The sequence below is a fragment of the Hypanus sabinus genome, chromosome 25 (assembly GCF_030144855.1).
Source record: "Hypanus sabinus isolate sHypSab1 chromosome 25, sHypSab1.hap1, whole genome shotgun sequence".
Taxonomy (NCBI): Eukaryota; Metazoa; Chordata; class Chondrichthyes; order Myliobatiformes; family Dasyatidae; genus Hypanus; species Hypanus sabinus.
Window position 1 is genome coordinate 23,277,891 of NC_082730.1, and position 23,166 is coordinate 23,301,056.

The following is a 23,166-nucleotide window of genomic DNA, read 5'->3' on the forward strand; positions in this document are numbered from 1 at the left end:
TGATAGACTCTGGGAAAGAGATGGGGACAAATAATGGAAGTTGCAAGTAGAAAATTGGAAATAAATGGATATGGAAATGAGAGATGGGTGGGAGACAGATGCTGAATGAAGATAGAGTTACAGTCTGAGTGTCATATAGTTATAGGTGGAAACAGGCCCTTTGGCCCAACTTGTCAATGCTGACTAAGTTTGCACTCTAGATTGGCCTATCTAAATATCTCCTACCCAGGAATAAAGGGACTGACAAAAAAGAGTAAGGGAGAAACTGATACAGATAATTGAACAAGTGACCAGCCCAGAGTGAACCAGAAATGTCAAAGGAAATGAAAGAATCAGAATCAGGTTTAATATCACCGGCAGATGTAGTGAAATTTATAAACAGCGGCAGCAGTACAATACATGATAAATAAATGAAAAAAAGCTGAATTATAGTATGTATATACAGTATATAGATGTATATTCAACAGTTCAATTAAGATAAGTAGTGCATAAAGCAGAAAATAAAATTTAAAAAAGAATAGTGAGGTAGTGGTCATGGGTTCCATGTCCATTTAGAAATCAGATGGCAGAAGGAAAGAAACTTAGTGTGTGCCTTCAGACACATGGAAAAAGAAATAAATATATATAATTAGGCACAGAAAAGATGTTCATGTATGAGAGAATTGCTGAGAGGAAGAATGATGACAAGAACCTCTCAAGACTGAATGGTATGCTATTGACTCAATCACTAAGTGAAGACTGGGCCTCACACCACTGTGTCACTTACTTGTAGCTGCCCAGGAGAAAGGTGTCAAAGTCAGTACGCTCCACAGAATGCAGTGTGGCACGCCATACATGCTGGAATTAGTGCTATCCTCTAGCGTTCACCCAGCAGAAGACAAGATGTATTGTGTTCAACTGCAGACTGCTGCAACGTTCATGGACTCAGGGACTTGGACTCTTGTTTTTGTGTGACTGACTATATTTTTCTGCTGTTTTGTATTTGCTATGTGTGCCTTGTGCTTGTATGACTGTTTGTGCTGTTTTTTTCACCTTGGCCTCAGATTAACACTGTTTCGTTTGGCTGTATACATGGGTGTTCATGTACGTTTGAATGACAGTTGAACTTGAACTTGAACAATGATACAGCTCAGCAGTCATGACCCTCAGAATACTCCGTGTTTTCTTCTCTCCTATCAATGAATTTTCACAGGAATCATTCAACTCGTTATTTATGCGGTTGAGTGTTTTTCTAACATACAGATGACAGATATTAGGATATTGTTTAGGTTACATTGCAGAGATTTAAGCAGATAATCTTGGCAGACATACTCAGGTTGGCATGCTAATGTCGTGGTTAGTGTAGCGCTCTACAGCACCAGAGATTGACAATTGATGTTCAGTTCCCACCACTGGCAGTAAGAAGTCTGCACATTCCCCCCCCCCACATTCCAAAGACATACAGGTCAGCATGCCCCCAGCACGTCATGGAACTGTGTTGGTCTTTGATGAAAATGACGCGTTTTACTGTATGTTCCAAAGTGCATGTGACAAAGCTAATTTATAATCTTTCAGATGTGAGCCAAAACCCTCTTTGGTCTCTCAGCTGGATGAGTAAAGTAACACAGTCCCATTCAAAGAACAGAGGTACTGTCTGGATAATCACCCACAGAACATCATTACCATCTGATCATGAAGACACTTCTGTTTGTTGCATCTTGCTGTGGTCTAAATTGCTGATATTCCTTAGTATATAGTACCGTGCAAAAGCATTAGGCTTGTGTGTATAGCTAGGGCGCCTAAGACTTTTGCACAGAATTGTATTTGTCAACATGGAGCAGACAGCAAGTTCGTAAGTCTGGTGGGAGCAAAGGATGTTGGGAATGGTGAAGGTGGATTGCTGTTGGAGGAGGGGGTGTGGGACAGGTTGCCGAGGAGTACTAATGGCGAGGGATGGCGTGAGTGCAGACACACCTAACCCTGAGATACCAGGCAAGGTCATTTGATTCCAAACGATTGGTTTATTGATCATTACAGAATGTCCTTTGGTGCTTCCCACTCTCTTTCCCTTTTCCCAACCATGATTCCTCTCTCTCTCTGCCTCCTTCCCACTCCCAGTCCACAATAGAGACCCACATCAAAATCAGGTTTACCATCATTCACATATGTCATAAAATTTGCTTTTCTTCCAACAGCATTACAATGCAATACATGAAATTACTACCATACTGTACTAAAACCTTAGGTACCCTAGATATATATATGTGTGACTTTTGCATGGTACTGTATGTTATAGTAAATAAAATTCAGATGTAGTTCATTAGCTTGTAAGATGTCCTGAGTTGATAAATTGGAGGTTGTTATTTGTTGTTGATCTTGACAATTCATGAAAATTCTGAGGATTTTCTACTTGATGTAGAGTCACCACAGTCTTGTGAAAGGAAAGTCATGTACTGGTGTTCAGAATCTGAATTAGGGTCATCATCACTGATATATATGATCAAATCTGCTGTTTTTGTGGCCACAGTGCAGTGCGAGACATAAATAGATACTCTAAGTTGCTATAAAATATAAAATAAACAATGCAAAAGAGGAATTCTGAGGTTGTATTCGTGGACCATTCAGAAATCTGATGGCAGAGTGGAAGAGGCTGTTCCTAAAATGCTATGAGTGTGTCTTCATGCTCCTGTATCTTCTACCTGATGGCAGTAATGGAAGAGGCCACTTCTTTGAAGGTGAGAATTCTTAATTATTGATGCTGCCTTTTTGAGGCACCACCTTTGGAAGATGTCATTGATGGTGGGGAGGCTTATCCCTGCTGTGGAGATAGCTGAGTATACAACCCTCTGCAGCCTCTTTCCATTCTGGGCATTGGAGCCTCCATATCAGGTTGTGATACAACCAATCAGAAGGCTCTCCACAATACATCTGTAGAGATTTGCTAGTCAAAGGTGACAAGGATGTGATGCTGAGGGTTTATAAGGCACTGGTGAGACCTCACTTTGAGTATTGCGAACAGGTTTGGGCCTCTCATCTTAGAAAAGATGTGCTGGTGGTGGTGAGGGTCCAGAGATGGTTCACAAGGATGATTCCAGGAATCCTAGGGTTATCATATGAGGAACATTTGATGGCTCTGGGTCTGTACTCACTGGAATTCAGAAGGATGATGGGGGATCTCTTTGAAACCTTTCGAATGTTGAAAGGCCTAGACAGAGTAGATGTGGAAAGGATGTTTCCCATGGTGGTAGAGTCTTGGACAAGAGGTTACAGCCTCAGGATAGAGGGTCACCCATTCAAAACCGAGATGTGGAGAAATTTCTTTAGCCAAAGGGTGGTGAATTTGTGGAATTTGTTGCCACGTGCAGCTGTGGAGGCCAGGTAGTTGGCTGTATTTAAGGCAGAGATTGATAGGTTCTTGATTGGACATGGCATCAAAGGTTACGGGGAGAAGGCCGGGAACTGGGATTGAGGAGCAGATAGAAAAAAGGATCAGCCATGATTGAATGACGGTGCAGACTCAATGGGCCAGATGGCCTAATTCTGCTCCTATGCCTTATGGTCTATTCTAAATGTTCTCAAACTCATAATAAAGCATAGCCACAGTCATGCGTTGGTCATGATCGTATCAATATGTTGGGGCCAGGTTAGAACCAGGTTAGATGTTTACGCCCAGGAACTTGAAGCTGGTCGCCCTTTCTATTGCTGACCCCTCAATGAGGACTGGTGTGCGTTCTCCTGAATCAGTCTTCTTTGAAGGTGGAACATAATGTTGTGGGTCAAGTGAACATGCTAAGATATTTGAAAGAGCACAACATCAAAAGTTGGGAATATGGGAAAAGGTGAAATTGTCCATTTTGGCATAAAAATGCAGTAGAACGTAACAAAGCTTATGATCTCTGTGGTGAGTGATTGCACTGCACTGAGGTGCTGAGGAAGCTGGGTATATGCTTTGTAAAAGATTAACATTCAGGAAGAGAAGGTAAATAAGAAAGGTACCAGAAAATTACTTCTATTGCTAGGGGAATTGAACATAAACATAGAGAGGTTGTGTTTCAGTTCTACTGTGTTCCATACTGTAGATGGAATTGATAAGTTCACATTTTGAGCACTGTACAAAGCAGGCCTCCTTATTTAATTGGTGGTGGTGGGGGGGGGGGTTGTCAATACACTGGAAAAAGTTCAGGGAAGGTTTCCCAGACTTGGGTCTGGAGATAGCGAGCTACCTGCTGAGGAAACGTTAGACTTTTATCTCTTGGAATTCAGAGGTGTGAGAGGGGTCTAGATTAAAACATACGATTCTTAAGAGAGTGGATGTGCAAAGGATGTACCAGGATCAAGATTCAACTCTATTCGCCATATATATTTACGTGTGTTAGGAATTTGCTGTGGTGAGTTAGTAGGGGTGCAACTTGCAACAAAACAACAGCATTCAACAATTATAAAGAATAAGGAATTATATATACGCTAATAAAGTGAAAGGTTAAGGGATGGGTATGAAGTACAATGCACATACATGAATAAATGCCAGCATGTATTTACATTGTAAGAACATTATAAACCAGTGGTTTAAAGTGTCCACAGTGCAGTGACGGGGGTAATAGATAGAGGTGCGTGTGGAAAGGGAGAAAAGTGGTTGATTATTTTGGCTGAGACCCAGATCCTAATGAAGGGTCTCGGCCCGAAATATGACTGTTTATTCCTCTCCATAGATGCAACCTGATCTGCTGAGTTCCTTCAGCATTTTGCGTGTGTTATTCTGGATTTCCAGCATCTGCAGAATATGTAGTGTTTATAATTGTTGAATGCTTAATTTTTTTGGTTGCTCGTATCGCCCTGACTAACACGCCACAGCGAATTCTTAATGCATGTTAACGCATATGGCGAGTAAAGTTGATCTGTGATCCTTGATTCTCGATGTGAGTTGTCTTCTCTCGGAAAGGATTGATTCTGTTGGCTGCACTTTGCTAAAACGGGCGTAGAGTGGCACTGTGCCCCAGCGCATGAAGTTCCGGGGAGTCCCTTAGCGAAGACAACATCAGCAACAGCCGCGTAGCCCAACCCTACTCCCTCCGGTTCACCCTCTCTCTAACCACAGATCACACATCACACAACAGCTCCAAGGTCAGCATCTGAAGGAGCTTATTTCCTCCGGTAAACAGTACAGACATACAAACTGTGAAACCAACATCGGCCCCCTACCTACAGCATCTCGCCGCGCAGGGGAAACTCACGCAAATTCCAACCACTGATCGTCTGTAAGAGAAGTTGGACTCACTCGCCCTCCTGTTTGAACGATTTTCTATTTTCTTCCGGAGATTTAAGTCAAGACTTTTAGAGAGGCGACGCCGCTGTGAAATATTGAAAGTTGGAAGAAATTATATTCCGGAAAGCATCCCTTCCAAAATACTGCGCCTGGCGAGGTTGGGGGCGAATATCCCCCGCTTACTAAGAGGAGCGGAGTCAGAGGAAGAGGCATTGCCAGCGCCCGTCTCAGACTCACCCAGAATGATCGCGGCTGCCGGGAGGACTTGAATGGACGGAGGTCGGCCGGTGGTTCAGACCCGCACAACAGGTAAGTGAGAGGAGACTGGGGGAAGACGCTACCCGAGGCTCTGTGTCCTTTGGGAACTTGAAATGACATTCAACACCCATTGCAGTGTGCTGCGATAATTAATTCCATTTTATGTCTTCGGATTCTGCCGATGGAAACGGGGTCAGCGCGAGCAAATGTCCAGCCCATGAACAATTGGATTTTTCCACTTCACGCTATGCAACTAGCGGGAACTGGTGAATCTTAGTTGGAGGTTCATTCTCGGCGGCTCTGTAACACGTTTTCTAAGGGAAGCTTTAAAATAGGAGTAATTTGTAGACCGACTTTCACTTTGAAGTTCGCTCTAGTATTCGCTGTGCGATACCGTTAAGCCCTGTGTGTGTTTGCACGTACAATCAGTGTAGTAGCGATCAGCTCCACGGTTCATCACGTACTTCCAACCGCTCTACGAGGGGAAAAAATAGAATTTCCTTTAACTTTACTAGGAATACGTTTTTAGCCGCAAAGTTTGTCCTATTTTTTTAAAAAAAAGTCGGTCAGCAGTCGTCCCCTTGTTCCTATGCGGGCCCGGTGAGAGAGCTTTTCAATGGGCCCCACCTTCCTGGCCTCCGCTTCCTTCAAAGCCAAGCAGGCATCTCCATCATTCAATTTTCTTTTTGAGAGTTACCATTGAATCTGCCTCTGGCGCTCTTTCAGGCTACGGTTAGAAACAGTTCATCCCTGTCAACAGCCCTTGAAATATTGAAGTTTTCCTTTAATCTTTTCTGCAATCAGGAGAACAGATGAAGTCTTGTATGATATCCGACCTGCTCTTACAATAGACCCAAACATAAAGATGCTTGAAGTGGAAATGAAACTAAATTAGCTCTATTTCTGACTGCATTAGGGTGTTTAACAATCCTAAATGTTTCTGCTTGTTATTGCTAAATGTAAGACCATGGGACATAGGAACAGAATTAGGCCATTTGGCTCAGGGAGTCTGCTTCACCATTCCATGATGGCTGATTTATTATCCCTCTGGACTTTGTTCTCCTGCTTTCTCTCCTGCCTTGATGCCCTGACTAATCAAGAACCTATCAACCTCTCCTTCAAATAGACCCAATGACTTGGCCACTACAACTCCGTGGCAATGAATTCCACAGATCCACTGTGCTCTGGCTAAAAGAAGTTAATGGAGTGCATTTCGGAGGCAGAGTAGGACGTGCTGACACTACTGCCCATTTGTAGAGACACAAGAGGATGTTGATACTGGAATCTGGAGCACCGAACAAGAAGCTGGAGGAACTCAGAGGGTGGCAGCATGTGGAGGAAAATATTGCTTGTCCAGTTCTTGTTAGAGCTGCTGTCTGAGCCATTGAGCTTCTCCAGCATTTTGTTTGTGGCACCTATACACGAGTTTAATGTTACCAACCAGGGAGGAAGTTCAACTCATCTATATCCTGCTTGTCAACGTGGCAGGTGGCCTTGTCTTTCACTCCTTCCCTCTTTCATGTCTCCATCCCTCTTTCACCCCTTCCTCTTTTCTTTCTCATTCACCCTTTTCCCTTTTCTCACCTCCTTCCTTTCTCTTTTCTACTTTCTCTCCCCCCCCCCTCACTTTTCCTTAAATTCCTCTTGCTCTCACCATCCCCACTCCTGCATATTTGTCTTTTGCACTACTGGTAAAAAGCTTTGGAGGTGTTTGAATAAGGATGAGGTTAGAGAGTCCATGAAACTTCTAAACTGGCCAATCAAAATGATATATCTATAGTTCCATGAAGTTTTTGCAGGTGAATTGTCATTGCCCACTCATTCATGGCCACACTTAATGAGTTATCTAACTATACATAGGGATTAAATAAGAAATACAAGCAGAATTAGAGCATTCTTCCCTTGATTCAGCCATTCAGTCTCAATCCCTTTCTTCTGCCTTCTCCCTTTAACCTTTAATCCTTATACCAATCAAGAACCCATCAATCTTTGTTTTTGATGCACCCAATGGCTTAGATGTCCACTGTGACTTCAGATTTCCTGCATCTACAGGTTTTTGCTTTTCAAGATGATTGCGTGGTCCAACAATTTTTCCTCCAACAGATTAACATTAGATTATAAAATAAGATTAGCTTTATTTGTCACATTACATCAAATCATCAAAACGTGCAGTGACATGGGTAGCTTGCGTAAATGACCAAACTGTCTGAGGATGTGCTGGGGGCTGCCCGCAAATATTGCTAGTCTTTTGGCTCCAGTATACCATGCCCACAACTTACTAGCCCGTACGTCTTTGGAATGTGGGAGGAAAATGGGGCACCTGCAGGAAACACACGTGGTCACAGGGAGAACGTACAAGCTGCTTGCAGTCAATGTCGGGAATTGAACCCATATTGCTGGCACTGTAAAACACGATGCTAATTGCTATGCTATCATGCAGTCACAATTTGGTTTCATTTTCTGAAGGCAGCCTTCCACCAAACATATTGTTAGCAGCAGAATAACACTGTGTTGGACAGTCAGGTTAGGCAGCGGCATGGACACAAAGAGAATACTCCATTTGGGAAGATAATTGAATCTGTATGCCACTTAATATTTGCTCTGTTTATGAGAGGATAAAAAGTAAGTGGTGTAGCTCTACCCTGGATGCATTTTACACATGCTTTACTTGGCCCAAGTTCTAATCAGCAGTATCTATCTGTACGAAATAAGGCAATTTTGTAAACAGATGGTAAAACCCTACAGTTGTGAAAGAAATGATTTCACCTACCATATCTCCACTGAATTTGTAATTCAATTTTCTCAGGAATTTATAGATCCAAATACTGTTCAAAATATATCACAATCCTTCTCAGATTACAACCATTATTGAGAAACTTTGGATTAATTTCTCATTTGAAACCTTTTAACTTCCAGCATGTGGTTGAAAACCTTGTGAACTGCTGTCCCGGGGTGGTTTTGGGAACAGAGGTCGTTTAGCCATTCTTTCTCCTGCATGAATGTCGTTCAGGTTCTCGTGCTTTGGAAGTGCAACGTAAGAATTTTCATGAGGAATAATGTCTTGTTCCATCAGAATGAGCAGCATGAGGGTCATGCTAAAGAAGAGACATTCCAGACAGTCGTGGAAATAGACTGACTGGGAGACACATTTGATGGACTGAATAATCTTTTTCTAAGTGTGTGTTTTTATTTATTCATAGGATGTTGATAGCTGAAGCATTTAAAGTCAACCATGTTGATTAGTCTGCAGTTGCATATAGTCCAGAACACATCCTTTCCTGAAGACATTTGCGGTTGTCATAGAATCATAGCTCACTACAGCACAGAAACAGTCCTTTGGCCCATCTGGACTGTGCCAAGCTGTTAATCTCTTTAGTTCCACAAACCAGGTCCCTTCTTACCCCTCCCACCTATATACCATCCAAACTTTTCTTAAATGGTGTAATCAAATCCACATCCACTGTCAGCTCATTCTACATTCGTACCACCTTCAGAGTGAAGAAATTCTCCCTCAGGTTCCCTTAAATATTTCACCTTTCACCCTTGACCTATGATCTCTAGTTCTAGTCTTGCACAAATTGAGTGGAAAAAGCCTGATTGCATTTACCCTTTCTATCCCCCTCATCATTTTATATGCCTCTATCAAATCTCCCTTCATTCTCCTATTCTCCAGTTGTCTCATAGCTATGTACTGAGATGAGGTTTGTTACTGCTGGTGTTAGTTTTAATTTCAATTTAATTACTTGAATTTAACTTCATCTGCCATGGTAAGAGTTAAAGTCATGACTCCAGATTAATGGTCTGGAGATCAAGCTTCTATTCCATGAGGGTCCTATAGCCCTATTGCCAGTTTAGAAATATTACCAGATGAGTGCTGGGCCAATTAGGAACCAAAATAGCCACCTATTGGTAAAGGTTGTAGGTATGGCTGGGGGCTAAATCTTGCAGTGTCATTTCTGAAGAGGACTTTACCACATCTGCAAAGGACACGAGAAGTGAGCTACCAGAGGAATTTCAAATCAGTAAGACTGGTTACTAAAAAGGCTGATATAGCGATAAAATACCCAGTTCTTCACCAATTCATCACCAACCTGTCATTAACACTGAAGAGTCAAGATAGGCTCAAAGAGGAATGTTTATTTTCCTCATGTGGAGAGCTGGATTCAATGTGAGGAACAAGCAGATATCTGCAGCTTGTAAATATCTGGCGTGCTACAGCATGGGCTCAGAGGACCTTTCCTACATGCTTCGGCAGATGAGAAATGTTGGGAACTGATTGACACCAAATAGCGGAATAAAAATGAGTATGAGAGCAAGCAGTTACATACCTATATATGTTACTTAGTGCAGTGTTTGGCTTCAACCAGTGAATTGAACGGCTGTGGTAAAAAGTTTTTCAGGGTCTTTGCACAGAAGACCTAAGATTTAGGAGAAGAATTAGGCAAGTCGATTATGGCTAATTTATTATCTCTTTCAACCCCATTCTCTTACCTTCTGGTATCCTTTAATACTTTTGCTAATCAAGAACCTATCAATCTTCACTTTAATGATTTTGCCATCACAGCAGTCTGTGGCAATGAATTCCACAGATTCACCACCTCTGGCTAAAGAAATTCCTCTGTTCCAAAGGACTTATTCTGATGTTGAGGTGTCTTGTCCTAGACTCTCCCACTAATGGAAACATCCTCTCCGCTTTCGCTCTATCCAAGTCTTTCAATATCTAAAATGTTTGAATGTATCCCTCCCCCCCAATTCTTCTAAACTCCAGTGGGTACAGGCCCAGAGCCATCAAACACTCCCCACACATGAACCCTTTCATTCTGGGATCACTGTTGCGACCCTGCTCTATATCCTCTCCAACGCCAGCATGTTAGATAAATGGCCACAGACTGCTCACAAATGCAGTCTGACCCAATGCCTTGTAGAGCCACAGCATTAAGTCCTCAAGCTCTTTGATGTCTATGTACTGAGTGAGGGCAGGAGAACTTTCCAATGGTTCCTGTTTTAACTATAAAACTTTGGCACACAATGTAATGAAAGAAATTGTACCCTAACCAGGAAGCTGCTTAGCAGAGTAAATTGGCAGAGATATCCAATGGTTTAGTCAATATATTAAAATAATATCTCGCATTTGGCTGAGGCAGGAATTCTTAATATGATTTGAACTCCCTTTGATCTGTTAGTTGCTGGAAGTGCAAATTGATAATGGACCATTTGGGAAATATTAAGACTAAAGGCCAGTTTACCTTCCCAATGAAATTTAAGGTTTGACAAAAATAGAATTAGGAATAATGGAAGAGAAAGTGAAGTGAACTGGACATGATACAAAGAAAAAGGTGAAAGAAAAATCGAATTAAGAGAAATTGGGGAAGAAGCCATGAATGGAAAGTAGGAAAGAAAATGGAACCCTGAAAATTTGAATAACATGACCAATGTGATTTAATAATATTTTTGTAACTGAAGGATTGCTTTTCCATTGTTTCTGTTGTGTTGTCTCAAGTGTGGAGAGGTTGAGTGATATTATAGGATCAAAAATGTCATTATAAATGTACAATTTTGATTCCAACATTTCTGATCAGGTTAATTGGTAATTCATGTGCTGGTGCAGTAAATTTGTGGAACTCAAGAGAGGGTTTAGGATCAGCTGCTTTTTCAGGAGGCTAGTAGTGAGGAAGTGTAAATTATCTAGAAATGGTTATGGGATTATCAGTATTTCAGCCTCAGCATGATCAAGTTGCTGGATGATTTACAGGTTAATAATAACATTGAATACTCCCTTATTCTGATAATGAAAACTAGGCATTGCATGGGCTTGAAGTTCAGTTCTGCTTTGAAAGATATTTTATGAAATTGTGTGAGTCCCAGCTGAAAAACACATCTTTCTGTTACCATTTGCTTCTTGCATTCCATTGTTTTTGGGAACAGGGCTTGTACTCGAGGAGAATCACAAACCCGTTTCCGTGCTATAATGTCCATGGGGAGAAAAGGTCAAAGATAAGTCAGCAGTCAGAGGACCTGCTGAAAATCTGTCCTTCAAAAGGGATAAAACAGGCTCACAGCCCTTGTCTCTCTTATAAACCTGACCTGTATTTTCATAGCAGACAAAGCTTTCAATCAAATCCACAAATCCCAACAGACCCAAAAACGTGCATCACATAAAATATTTACTCGACAGTTTTTATTCAATCAGAACTGAAAACTAGCTTGTTCAACTACCTACTCAAGCTATTACTAAAGTAAATAAAGTTCATCAAATCTTAATGTTCAAGGTAGAAACATCATGTTCCCTTTAAATAATGGCAGATCTGCAATTAGTTTCTGCTGGAGTTGATGCGCATCATGTCCGTCATGGGCACCAGCCTCCCCAGCCACAGGGACATCTTCCAAAGGCGAGCATCCATCATTAAGGGCCCTCATCTCCCATGGTGTGCCCTCTCCTCATTGCTACCATCATGGAGGAGGTACTGGAGCCAGAACATCTTCTAACCCTCCACCCTCTGATTTCTGAATGGATAATGAACACTACCTCACTAGTTTTACTCTCTATATTCAATAGTTTCATTTAATATCAGAGAGATGTATAGAATATACGTCCTGAAATCCTTTTTCTTCACAGACATGAAAGCAGAAGAGTGCCCAAAAATGAATGACAGTAAAAACATTGGAACCCCAAAGCCCCCTTCCCTTCCCTTCCCTTCCCTTCCCTTCCACAAGCAGCAGCAAAGCAAAGACTTCCCCCACCACCACCCACTTCCGCAAAAAAGCATCAGCACCTTCAAAAGTTTGATTTATTGATATATATATTTGTTAATGTAATTTCTATATTTTAATATATTGTGCTATAATACTGCTACAAAGCAACAAATTTTATGACATATGTCTGTGATATTAAGCCTGATTCTGCCACACAAGCCTTCTCTTAATTAATGTTCTGCACTCCTGTCAGGGTAACTCCCTACAACATCCTACTTCCCTAACTTTATTGCCCTAAATACCTCTTTTACTATCTGGCTGAAGACTTTTTGTTTTGATTTCCTTATTGGATTTTTTTCTACTAAAACTGTAGAGTTATGGACTGGTTTTGAAATCTGCCGCAGCAGAAACATGCCCCGAGTTTTCTCTTCTCTACCCCCTTCATAATTACATCCAGTGGCCACATTATTCGTTACCTCCTGTACCTAATAGAGTGGCTGCTGACTGTACGTTCATGCTCTTTTGCTGCTGCAGGATGCTCACTTCAAGGTTCAAGATGTTGTGCATTCAGAGATGCTCTTCTGCACACCACTGTTGTAACGCATGGTTGTTTGAGTTACTGTCACCTTCCTGTCAGTTTGAACCAGTCTGGCCACTCTCCTCTGACTTCTCTCCTTAACAAAATGTTTTTATCCACAGAACTGCCAGTTGTTTTTTTTTGCATCATTCTCTGTAAACTTTAGAGACTGTTGTGCAAGAATATCCCAGGAGATCAGCAGCTTCTGAGATACCCCTATCACCCTGTCTGACATCAACAATCATTTCACAGTCAAAGTCACTTAGGACTCATTTTTCCCCCATTCTTATCTTAGGTCTAAACAGCAACGGAACCTCTTTACCATGACTGCATGCTTTTATGAATTCAGTACCTGCCACAGGATTGGCTGAATAGATATTTGCATTGACGAGCAGATGTTCCTAATAAAGTGGTCGCTGATTGTATGCTCATGGTCTTCTGCTGCTGTGGCACATCCACTTCGAGGTTGGACACGTTGTGCACTCAGAGACGTCCTGCACACTGCTGTTGTAATGCATGGTTATCTGAGTTGCTATCACCTTCCTGTCAGCTTGAACCAGTCTGGCTAATCTTCTCTGACCTCTCCCACTATCAAGATGCTTTTGCCTACAGAACTGCACCTCAATGGATGTATTTTGTTTTGTTTATTGCACCATTCTCAGTAAACTCTAGATACTGTTGTGTGTGAAAATCACAGGGAATCTGCAGTGACTTGAGATACTCAGGTCACCCCATCTGGCACCAACAATCCTTCCACAATCAAAGTCATCGAGATCATCTTTCCATCCTGTTCTGCTGTTTGGTCTGAACAACAACTGACTGCGTCTGCATGCTGTTATGGATTGAGTTGCTGCCACATGATTGGGTGATTAGATATTTGCATTACGGTGAGCAGGGGTTCAGGTGTACCTAATAAAGTGGCCACTAAATGTATACTGGAAAGAAAGAGCTTCAGACTGTTTATTCTGACCCAATGTTATAATCCCTCAATTCTGGTATCATATTAATGCTAGTTTTATTTGACAAAAATCATTCTCGGTTGTTTATTAATATTGCTGGCTTGATAAAGCATAATTTATGTTTCTGTATCTGGCAGAAAGCAATAATAGCTAATGTGCTCAGGAAATAATCCAATAAATAATCCAACAGAGAGGAAAATGCTCTGTTCTTATCTCAATTTCCCCAGCACGGTCTGTAGAGTGAGCTTCCAATCATAGGACAGATATCAGCACCACAGAAGTGATTAATTCCACTGAAATATCTGATAAGGCAGTGTTTTTATATGGAGTGGGGTGTGAACCTTCTGATAGTTAAGGCAAGACTAATGTCACCAAGTCATAAGTGGCATTGGGAAGTATAGGAGTTAATGCATCAGAAGTTGTTTAAGGAATACTAACTGGACTAACATCTGTATGGGTGACAAAAGAGAATTCAGACAGTGGAGTCAGAAGCATAAACAAACTGCTGGCGGAATTCAAGGAGCACCTATGCAGGCAATGTGGTTATCATTTCAAGTTTATTTTTATTTATTCAGAAATATAGCAGATTACAGGCCTCTGTGGCCCAGCAGACCCATGCCACCCACTTATACCCATATGACCAATTAATCTGTTGATACATTCGTCTATAGAATGTGGGAGGAAACACGAGCGCTTGGAGGAATCCCATGCCAGTCACGGGGAGAGCGCGAAAGCTTTTGCAGTCAGTGGTGGGAATGGACTCGGGTCAGTGTGGTTCTGTGATAGCATTGTGCTATCTTCTACACTACCTTGCTGCCCCACAGGATCCGGATATGCAGAGTCTCACCCCGAAACCTCGACCATCTCTTCGAATCCACTGATGCTGCTTGACCCACTGAGTGATTCCTGCTGTTCCTTTAATGATATGGACTGGGTGGGTTGTGTTTGTACTCACACAATACAGTGCGAGGGAACTTCATAGAAACACAAGATCCAAATGGACTTAACGTGGTGGATGTGGAGAGGATGTTTCCACTTGCAGAATAATCTTAAGCTAAGGGTTGTTGTTTAAAAATAAGAGGTCACCCACGTAAGGCAGGTTCAGAGATGGGAAAGTCTTCTTTCTGAAGATCCTGAATATTTGAAACTTTTCTCCAAAAGCAATGAAAATGGTCCTTGAATATTTCTGAGATATATACGGTAGGTATTTGATAAGCAAGATTAGTCTGGATAGGAGGAAGTGTAATAAAGAGGTTACACGCAATCTGATTAAATGGCAGAAGAGACTTAAGGGGGAATGTAGCATATTCTGTCTCCTAATTTGCATGTACATGTATTTGTATGCGGAGCAGAGAAAGCAAAGTAGCCAGTCAGACCCTCAATCAAATAAATCGCGGTGGCAAAGCCCTGTAGCTCATCTACCTGTCTCGATTTTATAACCTGTAATGCAAATGCCAAAGGGCTATTGAGGTAGTGAACCTTTCTTGTGGACCCGTGGTATTGCTGCCACTGTTAGCTTCTACTTCACTTAAGAGCTGCTTTAAACTACTTACTACGGCAAGTGACACAATACCTCTTTATTGATTTATTGAGATACAGTGCTGAATGGGCCCTTCGAACCACACCACCCAGCAATCCTCCAATTTAATCCTAGCGTAATCAGGGGACAATTTACAATGACCAATTAACCTACCAACCAGTACATCTTTGGACTGTGGGAGGAAACTGGAGCACCCGGAGGAAACCCACGCAGTCACAGGGAGAATGTACCCTTGCAGGCAGCAGCGGGAATTGAACCTGGGTCACTTGTACTGCAAAGCCTTGTACTAATCACTACACTACCAGCGAGTACTGGAAAACTAAGTAGAAGCAATATAATAGAACCACCAGTAGCAACAGTGCCTTTGGTAAGATCGGAGTACAATTCCTGCTGCTGTCTGTAAGGGGTCTATACGTTCTCCCCGACCCCACGTTGATTTCCTCTGGGTTCTCTGGTTTCGTCCCACATTCCAAAGACGTATGAGTTAGGGTCAGTAAGTTGTGGGCGCTGGAAGCATGGTGGCTTTGCGGGCTGCCCCCACCCCGCTGCTTATGTTTTGAGTGTTGGTCCTTGACATATTTCACTGTTTCAATTTTTAGATGTACATATGACAAACAAAGCTCATCTTTATCTTTATCTAAAAGCAGATGGTTATAGACAGGGAAATTGGCTTGATTGAAGTTAAAAAACTAGTAAGGTTGAATTGCCTTGATGTGGTGTAGCATCCATCCAACAAGTTTAAAAATATTGTTTGCCTGAACACAACAGTTTGATTAGTTATTACACTGCTTGCCATTTCAGTGTGACTGCCATCTTTTAAATCTGAATGGTTTTGTACATGCTAAACTAAAGAACAGGTAAAAGACTTTTTTATTCATTCATCAGCTGTGCCAGTATTAATTGTCCATCCATATTTGTCCCTTGAGCTGAATGACTTGCAAAGGCCATTAAAAATTAACCACATCTGTGGACCCAAAGACACATGTGGACTAGATCGGATAAGGGTGACAGATTTCCATCCCCAACAAATATTTATGGACCAGATGGGGTTTTTGATACAAGTTAGAATGATTCCAGCTGCTGGTATAAGATTTTCATTACAAATTTATTAAATGATGTGACTTTAAATTCTCTGACCGGGGTTACAAACACTTGTTTCTTGATCAAGTGTCCAGGTCTCTGGATAGTAGCCATTAGCTTAACGCTCTGCTACCATACTCCTATTAATAAGCCGCAAATTTAAAAAAATGTCAATTAGATCATCAATAATTCATGACTCCAGCCTCCTGTTCAAACTTATTTTTCCTCCCCAAACATCCTTGGCCTCCTCACTATTCCCTGAAAATCTCTTGATTTTGAACGTGTCTCTGTAAACCATTACCTCGGGCATTATTTCCTCCTCTCTTTAACTGCAGCACAATCAGCCCATCACCCTAATAAATCCCAGGATGGTTGAATTCAGGTTACATTTCAAAGAACAGAATAAATCTTTTTGACATTAGGTATTATACTTTGCAGGCTTTTGTCTCATTATTTGAGTGAGTCTATTTGTTCCTGGTACTATGTGCACTGTGTTTTGTGTTATTATTCTCAACTGAGTTATATTTTTTTGTAAAATGATCTGCAAAGAAGGAGAGCATACACCCATCAGACCCATGGTGGCTCTTTCAGTGAGCTTTGCAATTAACCGTGCCATTGTTCTTTCCTCAATAGTGCTAGAAGTGTTTGTACTTATTCAGCCATTTCTCTTTGGAAAGTTATTATTAAATCTGCTTCCACAGCCCTTTAAGGGATGCGTCGCAGATTAGAACAAGACACAGCATTAGAAAAAGAAAAGTTCTCCCTGATTCTTTTGTCAATTGTCTGAACATAATTAGTTTTCTTTGTATAATTGCATAAAATCCTTGTGCTAGTTTCTAAACCAAGCCTTTGTGAATTTTGATGTTTAGAATTCATTTAATCAAAACTGAAAACCCATTTTATCCCTTTCAAATTTTGCACTTTTATGTAGGTAATTTTGACATTAACAGGTAAGAATGAATTTAAATCTATCCTGTATCTTTTTTCCACACACACACACCATATGTCATATCTCAAATTACTCATATAATGTTACCCAAAATATTATTTCTTGAATTTGAATTTGAATAAATCAATACTACCTCCCAGTGGAGCCCGGACCACTCAATTGCCAGCACATTGCTTTGGCAGTTTAATTTTAAATTCATTCCCATTTCAAGTTCTGACTATGGTCTCTAGTTCCACTGCTCTGGACAAGGTGAAACAGCTCATCGTGGTCAGCATATTATCTAGTCACTCTGAAGACTCAAGAGCACCAGCCGGATCGGAACTCAACCCTTTATTTTCCGATGAGAACCTGCACAATTTACATAATGGTTTTGCAATAATCCGATCTCTTTCCACGCTCCTTTCAAATAACTGCAGATTTTCTTCAGATGTAATCCGGTGGCCGTAGCTTCACTCAGCCAGAAGACGGAGATTAAGGAGGTAAGCAATTTGATGGACTAAGGGCCAGGAAATAGCAGATCAGACTGAAAAATGGAGAATGTTAGTTCTGAGTGAGTAAGTGTTTGTGTAAGGATTTATATAGAATGCTGTGTTTGAAGCTTGATTGTGACTTTTCTTCAGTTTAGTGGCATGTTTTGAGTGGTGGAAAGATGTTAGTGGCATTTTGTCCAGGATATTACTAGTTTGAATAGCTGAAACTCTCACTATCAGGGAAACAAAGAAGTTCAGTGATTATGATTATGAGCTGAAGGAAGCTGGAGATAAGTGTACCAAAGCCACAGGAGTGTTTCCATGAGAGAAAAATTGTTGAAGAATTATTGTTTCTAAGAGAACGATTTGCCATCAGAGAATGATTGTGTACCAAAGAAAGATTGTTCATGAGACATTGACTGTCAGGGAACAATTTATTCTGACTCCCAGGCAGCCATGGCATCGAAGAGAACAGTTGTCTACCCAAAATTATCTACCAAAGAATAACTGTCATTAGGGAATGATTATCCATCAGGGAATGGTTGCCCATTAGAGACTGAATGATGGTCAAAAACTAACGTAGGATGAGTTACAATTATAAAACACTATTAATGAACACTGGTCTACTATAGATTGATTTACTTTCAGAAAACAGTTAGCAAATCGCACAGCGGTACACCGATGGAGAATGGATGACTTAGAATACTTTCTTGGAGAATATTATAGAATGACTGTTTATCAGAAAGCAATTGTCTATTCGAAGTGACACATCTGAGTTTGATTTACTATTTGAATTGTTGACTATTAGAGGTCAATTTTTCATCATGGGTCGATTGTTTAAAAGAGATGGATTAACTAATGGAAAAGGTAAGAAAGATTGTTTAATGGAAATTGTCTAACCCAGATCAGATGAATGTTTAAAATTGTGTACCGGGGAACAATTGAGTGTTAGAAATAGTCTTTTGGAGAGCAGTTGTCTTTTACAGTCAATCAGTTGATTGTCCAACAGAGAACAATTCCCTATCAGCAAATGATTTATTGTCAAAGACGCATTGTCTACCTCTGTAAAAGTGCTCTACCAGGTAACAAAACATGTTCGTGCACCTAGCCCTACCAAACACGAATACCAAAAGCAGTGATTGGTGCAGTCAACCTTCTGAAAATAGAAGAAGGAATAGATTTCAGGATGATTTTGCTAACTAGAATTTCTTAATTCCAAGTTTTTCTAAAGTGATGATTTTTAATACAGTATATAATACAGTAAATGGAAGGGTGTCTTTTGGATATTGTCATGCAGTCAATGGAGATGGGTAGTAAATTTTCTTCACTTGGTATTCCTTTGACGAGGCCTGTAAATTTTTTTTTGTGGAGTGTGTGCTTTGCAGGCTCTTGTCATGCTATTTGAATGAGTCTGTTTGTTCCCGCTATTGTGTATATTTGTTTTATGTTATTTTCCTCAACTGAATTATATTTTTTTACAAAATAATCTGCAAAGAAAGAGAGCATTCTCCCATTATACCTATGGAGGCTCTTTGAGAGAGCTATCCAATTAAACTCTCCATTGTATTTTCCCCAATGGTGCTGGAAATATTTGTACTTGTACAAACATTTCCTTTCCAAATGTTAGTAAATCTGCTATCACTGCTCTTTCAGGGAGCTCATCTCAGATTAAAACAAGACACAGCATTAAGGAAAGTTCTCCCTTGACTCTTACATTAAATGCCTGAACATAATTATTTTTCATTGTATGATTGCACAAAATCCTTGTGGTCAAGCTGTCAGAAACAATTCAGCAGCAATTATGTCGGTGTACCAACTGGAAATCCAACAGAATGCTTGCCAGTTAAGCACCTTTCCAAAGATGCAATTACTAATCCCAACCTCGTAGCTGCAATTGCATTAGAAGGAAATGATCACTTGCATGAAACAGTTAAATCTGCCCTACAAAGTTCTTAAAGTGGAAGTTTTCCCAGAAGTTCTACTTTAGCAGTCTCCCACAAGCAACATGAACAAAGACATATTGTACAGAGCAATTCATCCGACCATTAGTACTTGCAAAAGCTATCCCAATTGTTCCCTGTTTTCACAGTCCTTACATTTTCTCCTTTCAAATTTTTTTTCCCTCTATCTTCTCATACAATCATAAAATCTTACATTGATGATGGATGCAGGAGGTAATTATCTGGCCCATTCTGTCCCTGCTGGACAGAGTGGAACTTGTCAGACAGATTACATGTCTCAGCTCTTGGTGCCTTACTGGAAATTAATTATCACCCAGATATATTTTAAAGTGATGAAAACTTTTGCTTCCACCATCCTTTTCAGGCAAAGTTCCAGCCCAGCACTAGTTTATTGTAGAAAATATTTTCCCACTACTCTAAACAATTTGTCTATCAATCTGTGACCTCCTTATTACTGACTTCCCTGGTTAGGGAAATAACTCTTGCCTGTTGACTGTATCCAGATCTCTATGAATGTTACTCTTGATTCTGATACCATCACATTTCCATGTATAATATTCCCAATCAAATAACAGATCCTTCTTCTCTCTGGCTCTTTTGGCAATTCCATCAAACAGAGTTGTGGATGAAAGAAAAAGTCTAGGTATCACTGCAAAAGTACATTGGTAACTTTCCAGTAGCTATGGGATGAATGCATGAAGGGAATAAATGAAACCAATGGGAAAGGCAGGAGAGAGGCAAAAAGTTAGTACAAGCAGAATGGGCCATATGGCCTTCTCCATTTAAATATTTCAGTGCTTTAAAAATTTTCTGAAATTGATGGTTCAGCCTTTCAAAGTTCAAAGTAAATTTATTATCAAAGTACATATATGTCACCACATAGAACCCTGTGATTCATTTTCTGGCAGGCATACTCAATAAATCCAATAACCATAATAGAATCAATGAAGAACTGTACCAACAGGATGGCCGATCAGTGTGAAAGGACAATAAACTGTGCAAATATGAAAAGAAAGAAAGAGGAAAAAAATAAATGTGCAATAATTTTTGAGAACATGAGATAAAGAGCCCTTGAAAGTGAGTCCATGGTTTGTGGGAACAGTTCAGTGATGGGGCAAGTGAAGTTGAGCGATGTTACCCCTCTGATTCAAGAGCCTGGTGGTTGAAGGGTAATAACTCTTCCTAAACCTGGTCATGTGAGACCTAAAGCTTCTGATGGCAGCAGCAAGAAGAGAACATGACCTGGGTGGTGGGAGGTCCTGATGATGGATGCTACTTTCCTGTGACAATGCTTTGTGTAGAGGTGCTCAATGGTGGGGAGCACTTTACTTGTGATGGACTGGGTCATATCCACTACTTAGTGAAGAATTTTCTGTTCAAGGTGATTGGTGTTCCCATACCAGGCAGTGACGTACTCTCCACCACACATCTATCGAAGTCTGTCAAGGTTTTAGATGTCATGCTGAGTTTTAGCAAACTTATAAGGAAGTAGAGGTACTGTCATGCTTTCTTCGCAATTGGACTTATCTGTTGGGCCTGGGACAAGTCCTCTGAAATGTTAACACTGAGGAATAAACTTTTCTTGGGCATCCAGATGGATACAGGCATCAACTTTAACCAACATTTTGATGGCAAACTCTGGCATCTTCATCAGGGATGATGCCTGGGCATGCCTAGTCAGGTGGTATTTATACCCCATCGTCCATCCCTCCTGATTGATTAGTCCTCATCAATTCAGATTTTTGCTGTCCCACCTTATTTACAATTGAATTTCTGCTCTTTCCTAGAGTGAGACCTTTGTCTTCAATAAAATTCTTTTTCTCTAGTTTAATTTCAATGGGTCCCTTCAGCAGGCGGTCCCAAAAGCCATTGGCACGGCGCAGTGGTCTTGTGTTGTCAAAGTCAATCATATGGCCATTTTAAATGAAATGTTCTGCTCCCACCCATTTCTCCGGGTAATCCAAACGGATACACCTCCTATGCTCCCTGATGCGGGTTTCCACCAATCGTCCCATCTGGCTGATATACTGCCACTCTGCATTCACAGGGAATCCTGTATCCACCAGCCATTCAGAATCCCAGGCCATCTTTGACCTGCGTCAGCTGTAACTTGAACTTCCTTACGGACCTGTGGATCGTAATAATCGGGTATTTTTACAGGATGCTGGCGCTCCTTCCAGAAACTGTGGAAGTACAGGGAAGGCAAGCGGTAGCGACAGGTTCCTTCTCGTTGTTAGGTTCCCTGGATTTTCTGTCTTCCCTATGTTTCCACGGTGGAACCCTGCATCAGGGAGCACTGGAGGTGAATCCGTATGGGTTACTTGGAGGGATCGGCAGAAGCAGCACGTTGCATTCACAATGGCCGTTGGGTTGACTTTGGCTCAAAACTACTGAACCACACAATTGGTTTTGGGACCGCTTGGTGAAGGAAGCCATTGAAGAAAGCTAGAGGAAAATAATTTTAACAAGGATGAAGGTCTTGCTCTAAGTAAAAACTGGGATTCGATTGTAAACAAAGTAAGGCAATGGAAACCTGATTGGATGAGGACTAACCAATCAAGAGGGATGGACAATGGGGTATAAATACCTACGAACTAGACATGCAAAGACATCATCCCTGATGAAGATGTCAGAGTTTGTCATTGAAATGTTGGTTAAAATCGATACCTGCACCCAGCTGGAAGCCATGAAGAGTTTATTTGTCACATATGCTGGGAAAACACTAGATCAGTTTTCACTACATTGAGGAAATTATAGTTGTTGACCCTTTCCACCTCCTATTCCGCTAATGAGGACTGGCTCATGGACCTCTGGTTTCCTCCTCCTGAAGTCAATAATCAGCTCCGTGGTCTTGCTGATATTGAGTATTATTGTGGCACCACTCAGCCAGATTTTCAATCTGCCTCCATTATGCTGATTTGTTAGCACCTTTGATTTGGTTTATGGCAGTGGTGTTGTCAGCAGTGGAGCCACAGAGCCGTAAGTGTAAATTGAGGCAACAATACGGTCTCAAAACTCTGCACCAGGTATTAGATGTTCAAATAAAGCTTATCTCCCTTGCACAAATGAAATTGCTAAATACTCGTTACTCCTTTCCTAGTCAAAACAAAATGGTCTTTTTTTTAGTCTGTGAAGACCAACAAACTAACATTGGGACTGTTGTACCTGCATTACTAGGTGAAGTTAATGGGGTATGAGTTAGTCACAATATTTGAGTGGACAGATTGCCAAGTTAGCAAATAGTTATGCAGAGGGTCAAAATCCTGCCCATTAGTTCATGGTCCCCACACATTTTCTTGAACCTCAACCATGTGTAATTCATCCCAAGGCATGTCACCAGCAGCCGACAAAAAGCACTGATGAGGTAAAAAGGATGCAAACTGAAGAATAGTGTAAAATGATTTTTACTTTGTATCTAACCTAGGCTCTACTTGCCC

General features: G+C 41.0%; 1 protein-coding gene across 9 annotated transcripts in view; it reads left to right on the plus strand.

Moving 5' to 3' along the window:
• Positions 1 to 23,166, plus strand: part of LOC132381101 (chemokine-like protein TAFA-2) — a 143,108-nt gene that overhangs the window by 36,071 nt on the left and 83,871 nt on the right. For 4 of the 9 annotated variants that reach the window (XM_059950322.1, XM_059950314.1, XM_059950317.1 and 1 more), the window contains exon 1: positions 5,326 to 5,551. The exons of 2 other annotated variants lie outside the window; for them this stretch is intronic. The gene's annotated coding sequence lies outside the window, so the exon portion shown is untranslated. Of the gene's footprint in view, positions 1 to 5,325; positions 5,552 to 17,714; positions 17,778 to 23,166 lie in introns of those variants that run through there. 3 more of the 9 variants (XM_059950319.1, XM_059950318.1, XM_059950315.1) reach the window with 2 other exon arrangements.